A 19,148-nucleotide genomic window follows, 5' to 3' on the forward strand; every position below is an offset into this window, starting at 1 on the left:
GCGATGGTTGACATCACTGCTTAGGGTACATCAAATGCCAACTTTACAGAAACTTCCAGAACGCACACCACGCATGCCTACTGCGGTGCACTCCCCTGTTCAACTTTTGTTGTGTTTGGTCGTCTTTCGAGCTAGCTTAGCGCGTTTTTGACGGTGTTTTGTTAACTTTCGCCGACGGCCATGGCGGCGGCCGCGACGGTGGAGAGTGAGTGGACGGAGCACAGGGCTGAGAATGGAAGGACGTTCTACTGGAACGCGGCCTTGAGGAAAAGTGTGTGGGAGAAACCGGACGGGTTTCAACCCAAGACGCAGGCGGCGACGGGCATGGAGGTGGAAGACTCCGAAGGAGGAGGAGAGGACGGGGGCGAATTTCGTCCCGTGGTCAAGGTTCGCCGCAGGAAGGCTAAGGAGGAGATCAACGTCGGCGATGGCGGCAACGACGGCGATGTGGAGAAACTGCTCAGCAACAACAAGTTCAGCCCGCTAGCGGAGGAGAGCAACAACAACAACAATGCGAACCCAGCAGCAGAAAAAACCATCCCCGTGGTACCAGCAACCGGCAAGTCGGCCGGGGAGAAGAAACAGCCGCCGCTGGTGGTGAAAGAAACGAGCTTCGCCCGCCTTGCGAAGGTGATGTCGTCATGTGATGTCCAGCCGGAACACAAACTGACGCGGTACGGCACCAAAATTACGTGCTTCTCGAGCGACGACTTCGACACGGTGCAAGCTCACCTGAAGAAGAACAAGGTGCAGTTCTACACGCACGGAAAGCGCAGTGCGAGACCGCACCGGGTAGTAATGCGAGGTCTCCCGAACGTGGAACCGGATTACATCAAGGAGCTGCTCAAGACGGAACATCAGCTGGACGTCTTGGCAGTACACGCCATCAGGCGGAAGCAGCAGCTTCCCGCCATCGATGAGACGCCTTTCATCGTGCTCTTTCCCAAGGGGCACACCAGTATCAAGGAGTTGAGTAGCAAGGTGAAGAAAGTGGGACCAGTCGTCGTCCGGTGGGTGGCCTACCGTAACAAAGAACCGCACGTGACCCAGTGCAAGAACTGCTTGCAGTTCGGTCACGGAACCAGTAACTGCCATCTCAAGCCCAGGTGCAGCAGCTGTGGGGGTGCCCACAACACAGAAACGTGCAAAGCAGAAGAAACGCAAGCGAAGAAATGTGTCAACTGTTCTGGATCCCACGAGGGTCTGGACCGCAGCTGTCCCAAACGTGCGCAGTTCATCCAGTCGAGGCAGCAGGCGTCCATGCCGAAGCCGCCAGCATGGAGGAAGGACAATCAGACTCCGGCAGGAGCCGCGTTCACCGCGGCGGATTTTCCTCCGCTACCTGGAGCGGTACCGGAAGAGAAACATCCTCGTCCCGCAGGAAGAAGTAGCGAAAATACTGGCGCCGGCGCCGGTGCAACCCCGAAGGAGCAACAAGGTGAACGGAAGCTGTACAGCGAGTCGGAGCTGTGGACCATTTACCGGGAATACAGAGTTCGCTTGAGCCAGTGCAAGACACCCGAGGAACAGATTGACGTGATCGCACACTTGCTGACACATGGCACGAGAAAATAATCATCTTATTCAATTACGGTTTTTATTTTACTATTTATTATTTTTGTACTAATGATCCTCGGTCCTAACCTGGTCACAGCACCTAAAAGGACCTAATAAAAATAAGTTATGAAGAAAAAAAAAAAAAAACTTCCAGAACGGGCAAAAAAATCTTTGAACGAGTTATGAATTTTTGAATCAATACTGATTTTTTCAAAATATCGAAATATTGGTCGCAAAAAAAATCAACTTCTTTTTCGATGTATAATCGAATTTGCAATTAAAAAGTACTTTAGTGAAATTTTGATAAAATGCACCTTTTTCAAGTTATAGCAATTATTTAGTAACTTTTTTGAAAATAGTCGCAGTTATTCATTTTTTTTTTTTTAAATTAATGCCCATGTTTGCTCACTTTTGGAAAAACATATTTTTGAAACGCTGAGAAAATTCTCTATATTTCACTTTTTTGAACATTGTCGATACAGCCCTTAGTTGCTGAGATATTGCCATGCAAAAATTCTAAAACAGGAAAATTGATGTTTTCTAAGTCTCACCCAAACAACCCACCATTTTCTAATGTCGATATCTCAGCTACTAATGCTCCGATTCTAATTGGATTCTGATGTCAAAATATGTAACATTCGTTAAATTTTCCGGTCATTTCGAAAACAATATTTTTTTTTGAATAAAGGCTAATATTTCAAAAGGGTCAAACATTCAATATTACGCCCTTTTGACTGCATTTTTTTTAAGCAGTACTTCTCTATGGCTCACAAGTTGCGGGGTTTTGTCCCCTAAAAATATTTAAAAAAAAATCCAAAGTTAAAAAAATGGAGTAATTTAAAGAACTGCAGTCAGAGTCGCCAAATGTTCAGAAGCCGAAGTCAGGGTCAGAGTCGGTTTTGGAGTCGTTTCAAAACTCCCGACATCCCGAGCAGACGGAAATAACGTGGGAATAACATTTTTTGATATTTGAAAATACTAGGCTAATAACATTTTATGTTATTTATAACAAGATTTGTTATTCGTCGTTATGATTTTTTTGTTATTGGATTGTTATTGTAATAACAGACTAATAACATTTTTAGTTATTCTTCGAACAAATCTTTGTTGTTATTTTTTGTTATTTTAACAACTAATCCGATCATCCCAATAACAGTTGGAGTTATTCCTCCATAACAAAAAATGTTATTCCAAAGTTGTTTTGGCTTTCAACCAATATCAGACCAATAACAAATTTTGTTATGATAACATGAACTGTTATGAAAACCTTATGCAAAAATGGATTTTTCAAGAAGATTCCATAACACTTTCTGTTATTTTAACAGTATTTGTTATTGAAATGACATGAATTTTGTTATTACCGTCTGCCCGGGATTGCAGTCCTAGTTTTAAGAAACAATTTCTAAGTTTTCTACCGTTATGAATATTTGTTAAAGTTTCCTTACACGGAACAAAATCCGGTTTGCGGAATCGCAAACTTTGCTTCCGATTTGCTCTACCAATCGCAAACCTCCGTTTACACCCGTCAGCAGGAAGCATTGCTTCCAATATCGCAAACGGTGATTTCCGATATCGCAAACGTAACGCCGTAACGCATGCCTGCCAAAAGCACGCAGCACGCAGCCACTACAATATTTACTGTTTTGAATTGACCGTTGCTTTTCATATTTTGGATGGAAATAAGAAGAAGAAGAGGTTTCAATGTTTTTATTTATTTAATCATTATTCAAAACCAAATCAAAGCAATTCTGTGAGCGGTTTACTACGGAATTTTTTTTATGTGTTTTGCCTTTGAGTTGTGAAGGTTCGAACGAGTCGATTGTTCTGATCTGGCCGTCCTCGATGTCCGTGGGGCAGCAGGTTACCGCTGGGCGTCGGTGCCGCCGTTGGAATGTTACTCCCCGTGTCGTGAGTCCCGGTGCTAGCAGTAAGAAAAGAAGGTGCAGCGTGCTCGGGTCGTCGATCTGGCTGAATTCCCGCGTCGCGCAGCGAGCTGGCTCGTCCTGGAGGTTGACCGCCGATCTTCACCTCGAGAATCGACTTGAGCGGAGTGGCCTCCACTAGAAGACCGTCCGTCTGGAACAAGTCCCCAGAATCTCCGCCAGCAGTCGGATCTGTGAAGGTGTTCGCCGAACTAACGCTGCAATTGCGAAAGAGAACACCAAATTAAATTTCAATATTATCGTTTTTCGATTTTTCAAGAATAAAATAAAATAAATTTAAAACTTCCTGAAATTCTAAAATTTGTATTTAAAAAAAGGGAATCAACGTTACACCTCTAAAAAATTATCTACAATTCTCTACCAATATCTAAAATTCTACAAAACTCTCAAAAATATTCTCAAATTCTTCAAAATTCTTCAGGATTCTCTGTAATTTTCTAAAATTTTCTAAAATCCTCCACAATTCTCTAAAATTTTATAATTTCTCTTGAATCCTCTAAAGTTTTCTAAAATTATCTAATTATTTTTATTAAATTCTCAAAACTTCCCAAAATTCTCAAAGTTTTCAAAATTCTCAAAAATTCTCAAAAATTCTCTGAAATTCACTAAAATTCTCTAAAATTCTCCAAAATTCTCTAAAATTCTCACAATATCTCAAAAAATCTCAAAAACCCTCTGAATTGATCTAAATTTCTAAAATTCTCAAAACTCTCAAAAATTCTCAAAAATTCTTAAAAATTCTTAAAAATTCTTAAAAAATTATCAAAAATTCTCAAAAATTCTCAAAAATTCTCAAAAATTCTTAAAAATTCTCTAAAATTTCAAAAAAATTCAAAAATTCTAAAAAAATCTCAAAAATTCTCTAAAATTTACTAAAAATCTCTGAAATTCTCTATAAATCTCTAAAATTCACTAAAATTCACTAAAATTCACTAAAATTCACTAAAATTCTCTAAAATTCTCTAAAATTATCTAAAATTCTCTAAAATTCTCTAAAATTCTCCAAAATTCTCCAAAATTCTCACAATATCTCAAAATCTCAAAATTCTCAAAATTAATTTAAAATTCTCAAAAATTCTTAGAGATTCTTAAAATTCTCAAAATTCTCAAAAATTCTCACAAATTCTCAAAAATTCTCAAAATCATTCCAATATTCTCAAAAAATATCAAAAATTCTCAAAAAGTTCTCTTAGATAATCCATTTTTTTTATTTAATTCTCAAAAATTCTGAAAAAAATCACAAAAATTCTTAAAAATTCTCAAAAATTCTCAAAATTTCTCAAAAATTTCCAACAATTCTCAAAAAAATTCAAAAGTTCTCAAAAATTCTCAAAAATTATCAAAACTTCTCAAAAACTCTCAAAATTCTCAAAAAATCTCAAAAAATCTCTAAAATTATCTTAATTTTTAATTAAATTCTCAATTCTTAAAAAAATTCAAAAGTATCAAAAATATATATATAATATTCTCATTTTTTCAAAAAATCTCAAATTTTTTCAAATTTTTTTTTTCAATCTAAAAATTTCAAAAATTCTGGAAAATTCTCAAAAAAAAAAAAATCAAATATTCTCAAATATTTTCAAAAAATCTCAAAAAATTCTCAAAACTTTATTAAGTTTCTCAAAATTTCTCAAACATTTTCAAAAAATCTAAAATTCTAGACATTTTAGAAAATTTTAGAACTTTTGGAATTTTATAATTTTGATTTAAGATTTTTTTTTATTCGAATTTTAGAATTTTAGAATTTTAGAATTTTAGAACTTTAGAACTTTAGAATTTTAGAATTTTAGAATTTTAGAATTTTAGAATTTTAGAATTTTAGAATTTTAGAATTTTAGAATTTTAGAATTTTAGAATTTTAGAATTTTAGAATTTTAGAATTTTAGAATTTTAGAATTTTAGAATTTTAAATTTTAAATTTTAGAATTTTAAATTTTAAATTTTAGAATTTTAGAATTTTAGAATTTTAGAATTTTAGAATTTTAGAATTTTAGAATTTTAGAATTTTAGAATTTTAGAATTTTAGAATTTTAGAATTTTAGAATTTTAAATTTTAGAATTTTAGAATTTTAGAATTTTAGAATTTTAGAATTTTAGAATTTTAGAATTTTAGAATTTTAGAATTTTAGAATTTTAGAATTTTAGAATTTTAGAATTTTAGAATTTTAGAATTTTAGAATTTTAGAATTTTAGAATTTTAGAATTTTAGAATTTTAGAATTTTAGAATTTTAGAATTTTAGAATTTTAAATTTTAGAATTTTAAATTTTAAATTTTAAATTTTAGAATTTTAGAATTTTAGAATTTTAGAATTTTAGAATTTTAGAATTTTAAATTTTAGAATTTTAGAATTTTAGAATTTTAGAATTTTAGAATTTTAGAATTTTAGAATTTTAGAATTTTAGAATTTTAAATTTTAGAATTTTAGAATTTTAGAATTTTAGAATTTTAGAATTTTAGAATTTTAGAATTTTAGAATTTTAGAATTTTAGAATTTTAGAATTTTAGAATTTTAGAATTTTAGAATTTTAGAATTTTAGAATTTTAGAATTTTAGAATTTTAAATTTTAGAATTTTAGAATTTTAAATTTTAGAATTTTAGAATTTTAGAATTTTAGAATTTTAGAATTTTAGAATTTTAAATTTTAGAATTTTAAATTTTAGAATTTTAGAATTTTAAATTTTAGAATTTAAGAATTTTAGAATTTTAGAATCTTAGAATTTTAGAATTTTAGAATTTTAGAATTTTAGAATTTTAGAATTTTAGAATTTTAGAATTTTAGAATTTTAGAATTTTTTAGAATTTTAGAATTTTAGAATTTTAGAATTTTAGAATTTTAGAATTTTAGAATTTTAGAATTTTAGAATTTTAGAATTTTAGAATTTTAGAATTTTAGAATTTTAGAATTTTAGAATTTTAGAATTTTAGAATTTCAGAATTTTAGAATTTTAGAATTTTAGAATTTTAGAATTTTAGAATTTTAGAATTTTAGAATTTTAGAATTTTAGAATTTTAGAATTTTAGAATTTTAGAATTTTAGAGTTTTAGAATTTTAGAATTTTAGAATTTTGGAATTATAGAATTTTAGAATTTTATAATTTTATAATTTTATAATTTTAGAATTTTAGAATTTTAGAATTTTAGAATTTTAGAATTTTAGAATTTTAGAATTTTAGAATTTTAGAATTTTAGAATTTTAGAATTTTAGAATTTTAGAATTTTAGAATTTTAGAATTTTAGAATTTTAGAATTTTAGAATTTTAGAATTTTAGAATTTTAGAATTTTAAATTTTAGAATTTTAGAATTTTAGAATTTTAGAATTTTAGAATTTTAGAATTTTAGAATTTTAGAATTTTAGAATTTTAGAATTTTAGAATTTTAGAATTTTAGAATTTTAGAATTTTAGAATTTTAGAATTTTAGAATTTTAGAATTTTAGAATTTTAGAATTTTAGAATTTTAGAATTTTAGAATTTTAGAATTTTAGAATTTTAGAATTTTAGAATTTTAGAATTTTAGAATTTTAGAATTTTAGAATTTTAGAATTTCTGGATTCCAACATTCTAAATTTGAGGATTTCTGATCTTGTGAATTTCTGAAATTGTGGATTTTTGAATTTCTAAATTGCTGAATTTCTAAATTTTTAAATTTCTGATTTTCTCAATTACAAAATGTCTGAATTTCTAAATTTTGGAATTTTTAGAATTCTGAATTTCTATGTTTCTGAATTTCTAAATTTTTGAAAATATGAATTTCTGAGTTTCTGAAGCTCTGAAATTTTAATATTCTGAATTTTTTAATGTCTCAGAATTTAAATTTTTTCGTTTTAGAATTATAAAAAAAATAAAGTTTTTAAAATTTCAGATTTTTTGTTCTAGAATTTTAGATATATGTAAAATTTTAGAATTCAAGAGTTTTAAAGATTTTTTTTTAATTTTCAAATATAAGAATGTATGAATTTTAAAATTGATCGGTGTTTTTACAGTTATGTTTACGCCTTTTTTCCGATCAAAATTGTGAAAAGATTAAAAACCTTTTTTAAATTAAGCTTTATAAACGTAATAAAATGTATTCTAAATAGTTTACAAACGCTTTTACATGTTTTTTTTTTTCAATGAAAATTTAGATTTTCAGCAGTAATTTTCTTGTCCTCTGATTTTTTGTGGAAATCGTAAAGGAAGGGCAGAGAAGAATTCCCTGGCCGGGGAGAAACCACTGTAACATCCATACATTCTTTCAGCAAGTAAGTAAAAGCAGAACTTATTAATCGGTAAGATTCAAATCATCCAAATCCCACCAAATGTGGTTTACAAATGCCTGCACAGAAAATACCCAACGAGTGCGGAGCCTTGCTTGATCGCATCTCCGACTCGTGTGCAACAAGCGAACTGCAAGTTCTACACAACGAGCACCTCACTCGAGCCGTTCACTCCGGACCGTCACCAGAAGCTCGCAAAGTTGTATCTGAAGGACCTCGCAAACGGGGAGGATCACTGAGAGAGCACAAGGTCAGACGGAAAAGCCCGACATACCGCGAATCCCGATCACATACACCGATTGGCAACCTGTCCAAAGAGCGTCCCCAGAGTGTAGGCGTGGCGCGACGTTTGGCTCGAGGAGGGCGATCTTGAGCACCGCCAGTTGCAGCAAACTCACGACGCGAGCAAGAGTGTCCAGACGGTCCAGATGCACGCGGAGACACACCGATGACGCGCCTGAGTATGATCCCAATCTGGATCCGACGGATGAGGCCAAACTCAAGAGCGAAGGCGGCGGAAGAAATGTATCGCATGCCAAAAACCATCCTAAATTCCGGGTCACCACTACACAGCTGGAGCGCGACCCATGTCGTATCAACTTCGCGTTGTTTTGGTCATAAAATCGCCGCCGGTTGCACCAAAGCAGGTGCAGGTACCCTTGCCGGAAGTTTGTCTAGTCTAGTCGTTTGGTGAGCAGCTTCGATGCGGATTACACAGGCGTAATCGGACGGTAATCTTCTTCAGCTGACTGGTTCGCACAGATTGTCCGCCCACTGCTCTGCCGGGCGATACTTTTTGTTCTGTAAGAAAGAATGTGAATGTGAATTTTAATAATTAAAACGAACTAATTTAACTTACCAATCAATTTTTGGCAAAAATATTGGCCTTCACGACGGTTTTTTCTCTTTTGTTTATGTTTTGCTTGCGGTGCTCAGAGCAACCTTACCAGCGTGAGTATTAGGCCGGTTTTAGGGTTTTGTAACGCGTGTTAGTAACTTTGCTTCCACACCGGTCGTTGCTAAATGGGTTGCTAAACTAAAACGTAACGCGTCGGTTGGGAGCGAGTTACCAAATCTAGCAACGCGCTAGCAACGCAACTAAAACTTGGAACTGTCAAAGTTCAAAACAACAATCTGCCGGTTTGCTCGGTTTCATGTGTTTAGAATGTTGCGCGGCAATTCGATTTCTTGATAAATGTTATCAGGACCGAAAAAGTGGAATACGAGGGCCTTCCTGAGAAGAAACCGATACTGGTCGAAGCTTTGGCCATATTCTGCAGCTAGTGTCGTCGGTTTTGACTACTGCGTAGGCAGCGGAATCGGGAAGAGGAGAACGGTGCGATGGAGGTGCTGGTGCTGTGTGGCAAAAAGTGGGTAGGAAGTGGCCGGTGAATCGGAATAGTGGCCAGTTGAGCACGGATTAGGGGGTGTGTTTGAACGTTGTTGGTAAAGGAGAGGTGTTGCTGGAAAAAATGCCACGAAAGAGGAGTTTAGTGGCGAGATCGGATCGGGGTGGATTGGGGAGAACGCTGATCCACCAGAGCAGTGGTAAAAAGATCGAAGAACGGGAGCTACCGAGCAATCAGATGGAAAGATTGGATTCTCGACCGGAGTAGTCAATGTAAAATTCCGCCCAGCTCAACTTGAAAAGGATCCAACACGAAAGTTTCTTTAAAATCTTTCCCGGTTGCGAACGCGTCCGCATCAAAACAATCGGAGGTTTGCCAGGTTCAAAATCTTTACCAATTCCAAATGCTTCCACCCGTGGTCCCATGGTGTAGGGGTAAGCGTAGTTGCCTCTCACCCAGTCGGCCTGGGTTTGATCCCAGAAGGGTCCCGGTGGCATTTTTCGAGATTAGATTTATCTGATTACGCCTTCTGTCGGACGGGGAAGTAAATGTTGGCCCCGGTCTAACCTAGAGGTTAGGTCGTTAGCTCATTCCAGGTGTAGGAGTCGTCTTCCTGGGTCCTGTCTCGGTGGAGTCGCTGGTAATGCAGTTGGACTCACAATCCAAAGGTCGTCAGCGGTTTGCAACAATCAAGTCTTCGGACACCTATTTTCGAGTAAAAATCTCGCAACCGAGAACGCCAAGGCAATGCTGTAGAGCGAATAATTAGATTTTGAATGCTTCCACAATCGGCCGAAAATGAACCGCTGCTCAGACCAGAAATTGAACCAATTCATTTTTAAACTTTCTATCAGTAATACTACTAAAGCCAAAAATAGAAAATAAAAATAAACTTGAACAGAAAATGAAAATAAACATTGACATTTTATAAATACCAAGCAGCCTTGCAAACAAAAACAAATGAAAATTTTAAATGTATTCCGATTAGCTTCAACAAAATTAGATATTTCCGGGTAGGTTAAGTTTTTGTCTAGTTTTTAAGGATTTAGATTTTATGTGTTTATTGAACATTCTTATAATAATTATAATGTATACATTTCTTTTATATGTCAAGTGGTATGGTTTGATGCTCTTCATCTTTGTTGTATTTTTCGTTTTATTATTAACTGATTACATTTATTTTATTTACTTCAAATCGTTTTACATTATTGCATTGAATAGAATACATTTGGGCTAGTTCTGAAGGACTTTTGGGTTGTGGCCAAAATTCTAATTGTTCCTTAATTTTCCCTTGGTATTAAAAAAATCACACATAATGTATTGGGGTCCTTTTCGACCCAAAACTTTAAAAAATCGCCAAAAATCCAGTTTTTTATGAAATCCGGTTCTCTTAGTCTCAAATGAAAACTTAGGATGTCCCCTTTCCGAAACCACTGTGGCCACGTGGAATCTACTACAAAAGAAAAAAGGCCTTTTTGAGACCCCAACTTTGACGACCTCTATCTCTGGCAAATTTCAACCAATCAGGATGCTCCGGGTTGCATTCGCCAGTTATTTACCTGTACTTTGATCACAAATTTAATATCAGGGCCAGGTGATCTACCGGTTCCGGAAATCCGGAACATCCAAAAAGTTCATGTTTTACCGATTTTCACGAATATGCGATACCATTACACTCATGATAGTGTCCTATCCCTCGGTTTTCCCGCATAATGTCATTTGACGTTTAGTGCTATCAAATGTTACCAATACCAACACATGTAAGAAACTTATAAATAAAGAAGCGAACATGTATCGCGCTCTCTTTCCTATTTGGACAACTAGCTGAACAACACTCTCTTTATTCCAAATCCGACGTCTACGCAGATACAGTATATTTTAATTAGCGACGAGGAATTAAAGAACTGCGCGGCGATAAATCGGTGATTTTCTTTCGTTGGAGTGACGGTGTGGACGGTAATAAAAGTTCTATCTTCCTCACGGGGGATTAAGTCGTTCACATTTGTGCTAGCGAAAAATCGCTGAGAAAACAAAAGCTGCAAATTCACCAGTGTCGGGACTGCTAGCGTCTCCGCGGCAACCATTTTGTTAAGTCGAGCAGCGAGCAGCGACGCCAAGTGAGCAGAGGTTGTTAAGCCAGTGATTGAACCGGAGTGCTGTGGTTTTGGGAGCAATTTTTACGTCGTTTGTTCTGCTGGTCGCGGTGGGCGATTCCCGGCGTGGTTTTTTGTTTGGAACCGGCACGTTATCGGCGAATTCGTGTGCTAAATTGATCTGACGGTGTGTGCGGTGCATTTTTGGCGTAACCGGCAGGAGGCGAGCAACTAGCGAGGAAAATCTGCGCACGGTTCAGGAACCGGCATCGGGAGTGTGTCACGTCGATTGGTGAACAAAAGGGACTGCGGAAGTGCGGTAGTCGGTGGAATTTCATCATCGGACGCCATTTTGGACGCTGACTGGTCGGCGACGCGACGCGGCGAGCGTTGATTTTCTTTTGTTGTTGGAGGAGCTGAAACGCAAGTGGGGCTTATTGGCCACGGCGGAGTTTCTTCTGCTGTTCCGGGTACTGACGATTTTCGGTGCTGGTGCGCTGGTCGAAGGACGAGTCATCTACTGGGGGTTTGTGTTGCTTGCTGGCAAAGGCCGGGACGGAGATCGGTGAGTAGAAAGCTTTTTTTTGTTCGATCCCTGGAATTTTGGGTAGTTGAGATTTTTTTTTTTTTCTCCATTTTGCTTTCTTTGGAAATTTTGATTTTATTTTTGATTTTATTAAAACATGGGTTCGAACGGGATTGCTACTTCCATTGAGATGTTCAGAAAAGGCACGTCGTTCACGGACTGGTCCGATCGACTAGCCTATACCTTTCACGCAAATCAAGTGCCGGATGATCGTCAGAAATCGCATTTCATGACGATCTGTGGTCCGTTTCTTTTGACAAAGAACTTTGTCCTAAGGGCTCTATTCTGGTGAGGTGTCAATCCAGAAAAACGAAAAATGTCGCGCGTTACGAAAATGTTGCATGCTTGGTACTGCGGAAGGGGTCAGCAACGAATGAAGTGTGGCAACAATGGTGCAACATTCTCGCGTGACAGTTCCAAGAAAGCAGGAGACGAGGCAACATTTGCACCATGTTGCCACATTTCATGCGGGCTATATAAGCTAACAGATAGCCTCTGAACAGTTAGTTTTGACCGAAAATCCGTCAGAGACGGATCGACGGTGGTAATTTTATTGCTCACACACACATACACACATTGAAAGACACAGGTTGAGCACCACCTTGGGAGGAATTCTGTTCTAAAGAACATTGTTAGAACGGTCACTCGGAAACCAGAATGATTCAAGGTAACGGGGTTGGGACCAAACTGGTAGGATATTGGCCACACCCGGAGTGACCATGGCCCTGAGGGAAGGTTCTACCGGGGGGACATTTATTGAACCATACGACTTGGGGCAATATGGGTATCAAAATTCATGGTTTTTGATACTGGTAATGAAAATGGCCATTTTGACAGGATTGGCCACACCCGGAGTGGCCATGGCCCTGAGGAAGGTTCTACCGGGGGACATTTATCGAACCATACGACTTGGGGCAATATGGGTATCAAAATCATGGTTTTTGATACTGGTGATGAAAATGGCCATTTTGACAGGATTGGCCACACCCGGAGTGGCCATGGCCCTGAGGAAGGTTCTACCGGGGGGACATTTATCGAACCATACGACTTGGGACAATATGGGTATCAAAATTCATGGTTTTTGATACTGGTAATGAAAATGGCCATTTTGACAGGATTGGCCACACCCGGAGTGGCCATGGCCCTGAGGGAAGGTTTTACCGGGGGGACATTTATCGAACCATACGACTTGGGGCAATATGGGTATCAAAATTCATGGTTTTTGATACTGGTGATGAAAATGCCCATTTTGACAGGATTGGCCACACTCGGAGTGGCCATGGCCCTGAGAGAAGGTTTTACCGGGGGGACATTTATCGAACCATACGACTTGGGGCAATATGGGTATCAAAAATCATGGTTTTTGATACTGGTGATGAAAATGGCCATTTTGATAGGATTGGCCACACTCGGAGTGGCCATGGCCCTGAGGAAGGTTTTACCGGGGGACATTTATCGAACCATACGATTTGGGGCAATATGGGTATCAAAAATCATGGTTTTTGATACTGGTGATGAAACTGGCCATTTTGACAGGATTTGCCACACCCGGAGTGGCCATGGCCCTGAGGGAAGGTTCTACCGGTGCCATTGATTGAATAAATTTATTTAGAATTAATTATTCAGGATTAAATAAATAGGCAAAGAATTAAAAAATATAAATAAAAATAGAGAATTTGCAGCAAAGCTAAAAGACACATGTCGCCACCTATGAACAAATAGCGTAAACCTATGATTTTTTGAAACAATGTGTTTTTTCCTTCATAATCAACATTTTTATAAAACTTATGCCGGATTCGGATGAGAAAAATTATTTCCAACAATTTGGTGTATAACTTTCAAATATTTGTTTGATTTTTCTATGAGAAAACTGTAAATTTAGAAAAAGATAGTAATTTGGACTATTTGGCAAGAAAGTCTGTAAAAAATCAATAAAAATTGTTGAATATACGTTAACACATCTGTTATCAACTATATAATTGTTTATTTCATTGATATATACGAGGAAACTAATTTTTTCGTGTTCCAAAACATGTTTTTAAAAGAAAAAGGTCACCAATTTTTGCGTGCCCAAAAAAAGATGTTCATTATTTCAAAGCAAAAAATTTTTCTCGTCTTTTGCAACCAGTTTCATTAAGATTGATGCAGGGAACCATGAGAAATAAGCGATTTTGTTCTTGAATCCAGCAGAAAGAAAAACGATTTTTGGCAAGTAACCTCATTTTGGCGCCACCTACATTTGAAACACAGGCGCGCTGCAAAACCTCAATAGCATGATTTTTAGAGTTTTGTACAAAGTTCTTTGTCATATTGGTCATGTAGAACATAACCACCTGCACCTTTTTTCTCAATTAAAATTGCACTACAGCAAAGATGAGCTGGATAAGGCCTCTTATGCTGACATTGTGTTGAAACTGAAACAAAAATTGGACAAAACGGAGCCTGACTTAGTCCAGCGCTTTCGTTTTAGTCAACGGAACCAGCAACCTGACGAATCCAATGAGGATTTCGTGCAGTCGGTCAAGCTGCAGGCGGAATTCTGTGGTTTTGGGGCGTTTAAGGACGTGGCCATCATGGACAGAGTTCTGGCGGGTCTTCTTGACGGGAATCTCAAAGAGAATTTGCTGAAGGAGGAAGGTTTGACTTTGGACAAGATGGACAAGTTCATTACAACATGGGACATAGCAAAACAAAACGTTAAAGCATTAAACAATCAATCAGGGGGATCTCAATTGGGACAGTACAATTACTTTACACCAGAACAAATTCATTACATTCAAAGACAACAGCACAAAGACAAGGGTCTTCGCGGTACGGAAATTACAGACAAAATGATGGGTTGCAACGGCAAAATTATCCAGAAAGGCAAAACAATTCAAGATTTCAGCCCTATATAAACTACAATTCTAATTCCAACCGAAGGTTCAATAACCAAACACAACAACAAAGGTATTATGACAAAAGCTATGATAGGAGATATCCTCAGACTAGAATTTCGTGTGATTTTTGTGGGAAAATGGGTCATTCTAAGCAAAATTGCTTCAAACTTGATTACTTTAACAGACAATTTGTGAATTTCATGGGTGAGAGTACTGCAGATGATTATTCCTGCAACGAAGGTGGTGAAATTGAGTACGCAAATGCGGAAATGTTCAACCAAATAGAAAACCTTCAAGATAATAACGATCAATGCATGAAAATTTTTACTGTTTTGAACACAACTTATGTTAAGTTTGATGAAACACAAATAGAGGACCAAATGGTTGATTTGGAAATTGATGATAGTTGCTTGTTAAATGACAGCACTTTTTCCTTGCATGATGTTGATATTGATCTAAATTGTTTATTTACCCCAAATTGGGAGGATGATTCGTTTTTTGATTTAAACTGTTTGTTTGATAAAACTTTTTGTGATATTGATGTAAATTGTGATAGTGCCCTGGATTGGGATGATAAACTGTTTGGTGGTTTAAGAGATTTAAGTGAAATTAAGGTGGAAGGCGAAATTGTGCATGCCCCGGATTGGGAAGAAAAATGTGATTTTAATTTGGGTGAATTGTTTTTGATTCGTGATGATTTGGAAAAGGAGCAACATTTAGCAGTGAATAATACAGTGGGTTCGATTGAACAAGATAAATTACAGGATACAATTGAAGCTAATTTTAAACATACCCCGGATTGGGAGAATGATGAGAATCTTGTTTTGGAGTTTGTTTTTGAATCTTATAAAAACATGGAACATGTGCAATTTGACAGTTATGAAAGTTTTAAGGAAAAATTGTTGATTGGCAATGATTTTGATTGTGCAATTGAGATAAATGTTGATAATAATCATGAGGATTTAATTTTAACTCCAAATTTGGATTCAATTAATGAAACTTTAAAGTGTGTTAGTTTAGATTACATTTTATTTGACAAGGTTCCTGATAATTCAGAGCGGCAATTTGACAGTAACAATTTGAGTTTAATTGAACTTATGCTATGTAGGCAAAATTTGGATAACGAATACACTATGCCAAACATTGATTTAATTTTAACAATTTTAATGATATTTTTTGTGATTTTAGGCCGAGTTGGCTTTAAAGCGATGGAAAACACGTTGTTTCAGTACACAAAGATGGTGACATTTTTGACGAGCATTGCAAACTTGCAATCTATTTTGATTTTGTGTAAAGGATGTGCTAAAAATTTGGACAATCGCTTTGTTAACATTTTTTGTGGTCGGCATGATCTAAAGTTTGTGGACGATTGCTGGTTGTTAAATGACAAAGTGGTAGAATCGCTGGATTTTCAAAGAGGGAATAGGAAATGCTTACAAGTCATCTATGCCAGATCAATGAAACTGTTTTGGAAAACTCATGGTTGGTACTATATCAAGAAACAACAAATGTTGGACATAAAATTGTTTGGCTGCAACAACACATATGTCATCGTATTATCAAAATGTCTGCTTGAAAATCTATTTATAGAGCCGATTAAATTGACGAATGGAGAATTCCATAATTTGTTTTTGTTGATAAATACTGTAAATACCGAGGTAAATACTTTTAACTTTGACGATGGTGGTCTATCAAAAGCGAAGCTGTGTTTTATAAAATTGCAAAGGCATCAAATAATGTATTATAACAAAATAATATTTAATAATAAAATTTTGGTAGAAAACCTGATATTTGAGAAAATTTTCTGGCATTGGTTGCTGAAAGTAAAAATATTTTGTTCCTTGCAAAGGCAAATTTTTCGAAGGGTGGTGAAAAAGGTGATTGCCAAGACTGGAATTAGAAAAGTTTCTTTTGCTTGTTTGGTGAAACAAAATATAAGTATGTGCTACAAATATAAACAACATTACAATTTAAACACCTCTAAAACTGGTATCGTGATGAATGACGGATTGTCGAAATGCCTAGTTAATAGACTATGCACTTGTAATTCTGATTGTTTCAGTATTCAATGTTTGTTATTTAATGTTGGAATTTTGATCATTATTATTAAATCTTATTTCTTATCATTACAACAGAAATGGAGCACACTGCAACCAAGAAGCGTTACCGTTGGAGTGGTGAATCATGGAATGTCGATGGGCATGAGGCTGGCCATGGCTGGTCGGGTGCAACGTTCGGGTGGTTGCATTGGATACAACACGGTGTCGAGTCAGGCTGGATGTGGCCAGGAATATCAGTTTCGACGGGTGGTCTCGGCGAACCGATACAAGTCGATGTTGATGAATGGAAATCGATCAAGGAGCAGTACGGCGGTTTATTTGCTGGTGACCTTCTTTCGAAGAACTCATAATTGTTTATTCTTAATTAATAGTGAACATTCAGGACTGTTTTGTTCTTCCAAACATATTTAATTAACTTTTGATTTTGTTGTATATCTTAAATTGATAAACTCATACAAACTGTACTTATTGTATTTTCTTATTAAAGGGTGAAGGAATTGTCCTATCCCTCGGTTTTCCCGCATAATGTCATTTGACGTTTAGTGCTATCAAATGTTACCAATACCAACACATGTAAGAAACTTATAAATAAAGAAGCGAACATGTATCGCGCTCTCTTTCCTATTTGGACAACTAGCTGAACAACACTCTCTTTATTCCAAATCCGACGTCTACGCAGATACAGTATATTTTAGATAGTTCAAATTTATCCAAGAATTTATCCATAAAACTTACTAAAACACAATACCGTAAACTGGGGTCAATCGGGACACATGGGGCGAATTGGGACAGCAGTTTTAACCATGTTGGAGCACAATATTTTGATTTTTCTTGTTGGTTTCGGTTAGAACAGACTCAGGCCAACAAAATGTGTACATTAGGGTGTAATATGGTTGTATGGAAAAAAATAAAATTGTCCAAATTTAGCGAGCACAGCAATTTTTCAGTCCCTTTTGGGGTCTTAAACAACTCCCCAAATTTTGGGAACGATTGGTTTAGTCCTCACTTTGCGCAAAGCGATTCAATTTTCCATATAAATTTGTATGGGAAAAACCATTTTTTTGGATTTTGATATTTATAAAATCCACGTTTCACGCTATATCAAAACTGGATTCATATTCGGATGCTCTGGAATGTGCTCTACTACTTTCCCGAAGAAAGTATGGTGCTAACTTGCTCCTAAAAAAAGATACAGCGTGTTCAAAACTCGTCTAAAACGTGTTTTTTGCTCGAAAATCACGTTTTAGACGAGTTTTGAACACGCTGTATCTTCTTTCAGGGACAAGCTAGCACCATACTTTCTTCGGGAAAGTTGTAGCACCTCCCAGAGCATCCGAATATGAATCGGTTTTAGTACAGCGTGAAACGTGGATTTTATAAATATCAAAATCAAAAATGGTTTTCCCATACAAATTTATATGGAAAATTGAATCGCTTTGCGCAAAGTGAGGACTAAACCAATCGTTCCCAAACTTTGAGGAGTTGTTTAGGACCCCAAAAGGAAGTGAAAAAATGCTGTGCTGGAAAATCGATTTTGATATTACACCCTAGTGTACATCCATTTCCAAATTTAAAAGCTTTAAGTCAGGGGTGCCCAAAGTATGGCCCGCGGGCCAAACGTGGCCCGCGAGATGATATTTTGTGGCCCGCGGACCCATTTTGAATGATCATGTAAAATGGCCCGTTGACCACTTGTAAAGTGATTTTATACTTTTTCAAAACTAAGGTTTATTTTAAGTTTTATATACTAATCTTTTTTAATTTTTTGTTAATAAAAAAAACTTATATTTTGATCCTCACTTTAGGATACAAACAATTTGTTCAAAATATTTTATAATTAAAACAATTTTACACGTTTCAATGTGAGTGAAACTAGTAAATATCGTCAAAACTTTTATCAAACATTTTTAGAAATATATAAAAAAAGTTCAAGTTTGACTTAGGTAGAATTCTGTAATAGTTGCAAAAATAAAAGTTTTATTTATTAATTTGCAAGTCATATTGACCCTTTTATGAACTGACCCTCAAACTTACTTTGCACTTCCTTAGGGATTCGAACTCATTACAGTTAGATAACGAATCTGATTGACTATCAACTGATTCAGGCAGACAAAATGTGGAAATCGGAGGATCAAGTTTGCAGCAAATATTTTACAAAGCTTTCGTCGATCAACTCACCCCTCCACCATTATTAAAAAATTGGCTCGAATAACCAGGAAAAAACTAAAAAAAAAAATGAAATTTAGATGCATTCAGCTGAAATTAATCAAATATGCATTCCTTTGCATTTAAAATCATTTGAGCATGTTTGGGTTTTAATTTGAATTTTAGTGAATTTCGTGACCCCTTGGGGACACTTCCGGAATATGAGAGAAACCTTTCATCGGACATTTCAAACTTCTTGAAATTGAAAGATGGTCATG

The sequence above is a fragment of the Culex quinquefasciatus genome, chromosome 2, assembly GCF_015732765.1.
Source record: "Culex quinquefasciatus strain JHB chromosome 2, VPISU_Cqui_1.0_pri_paternal, whole genome shotgun sequence".
In the NCBI taxonomy this organism is placed as follows: Eukaryota; Metazoa; Arthropoda; class Insecta; order Diptera; family Culicidae; genus Culex; species Culex quinquefasciatus.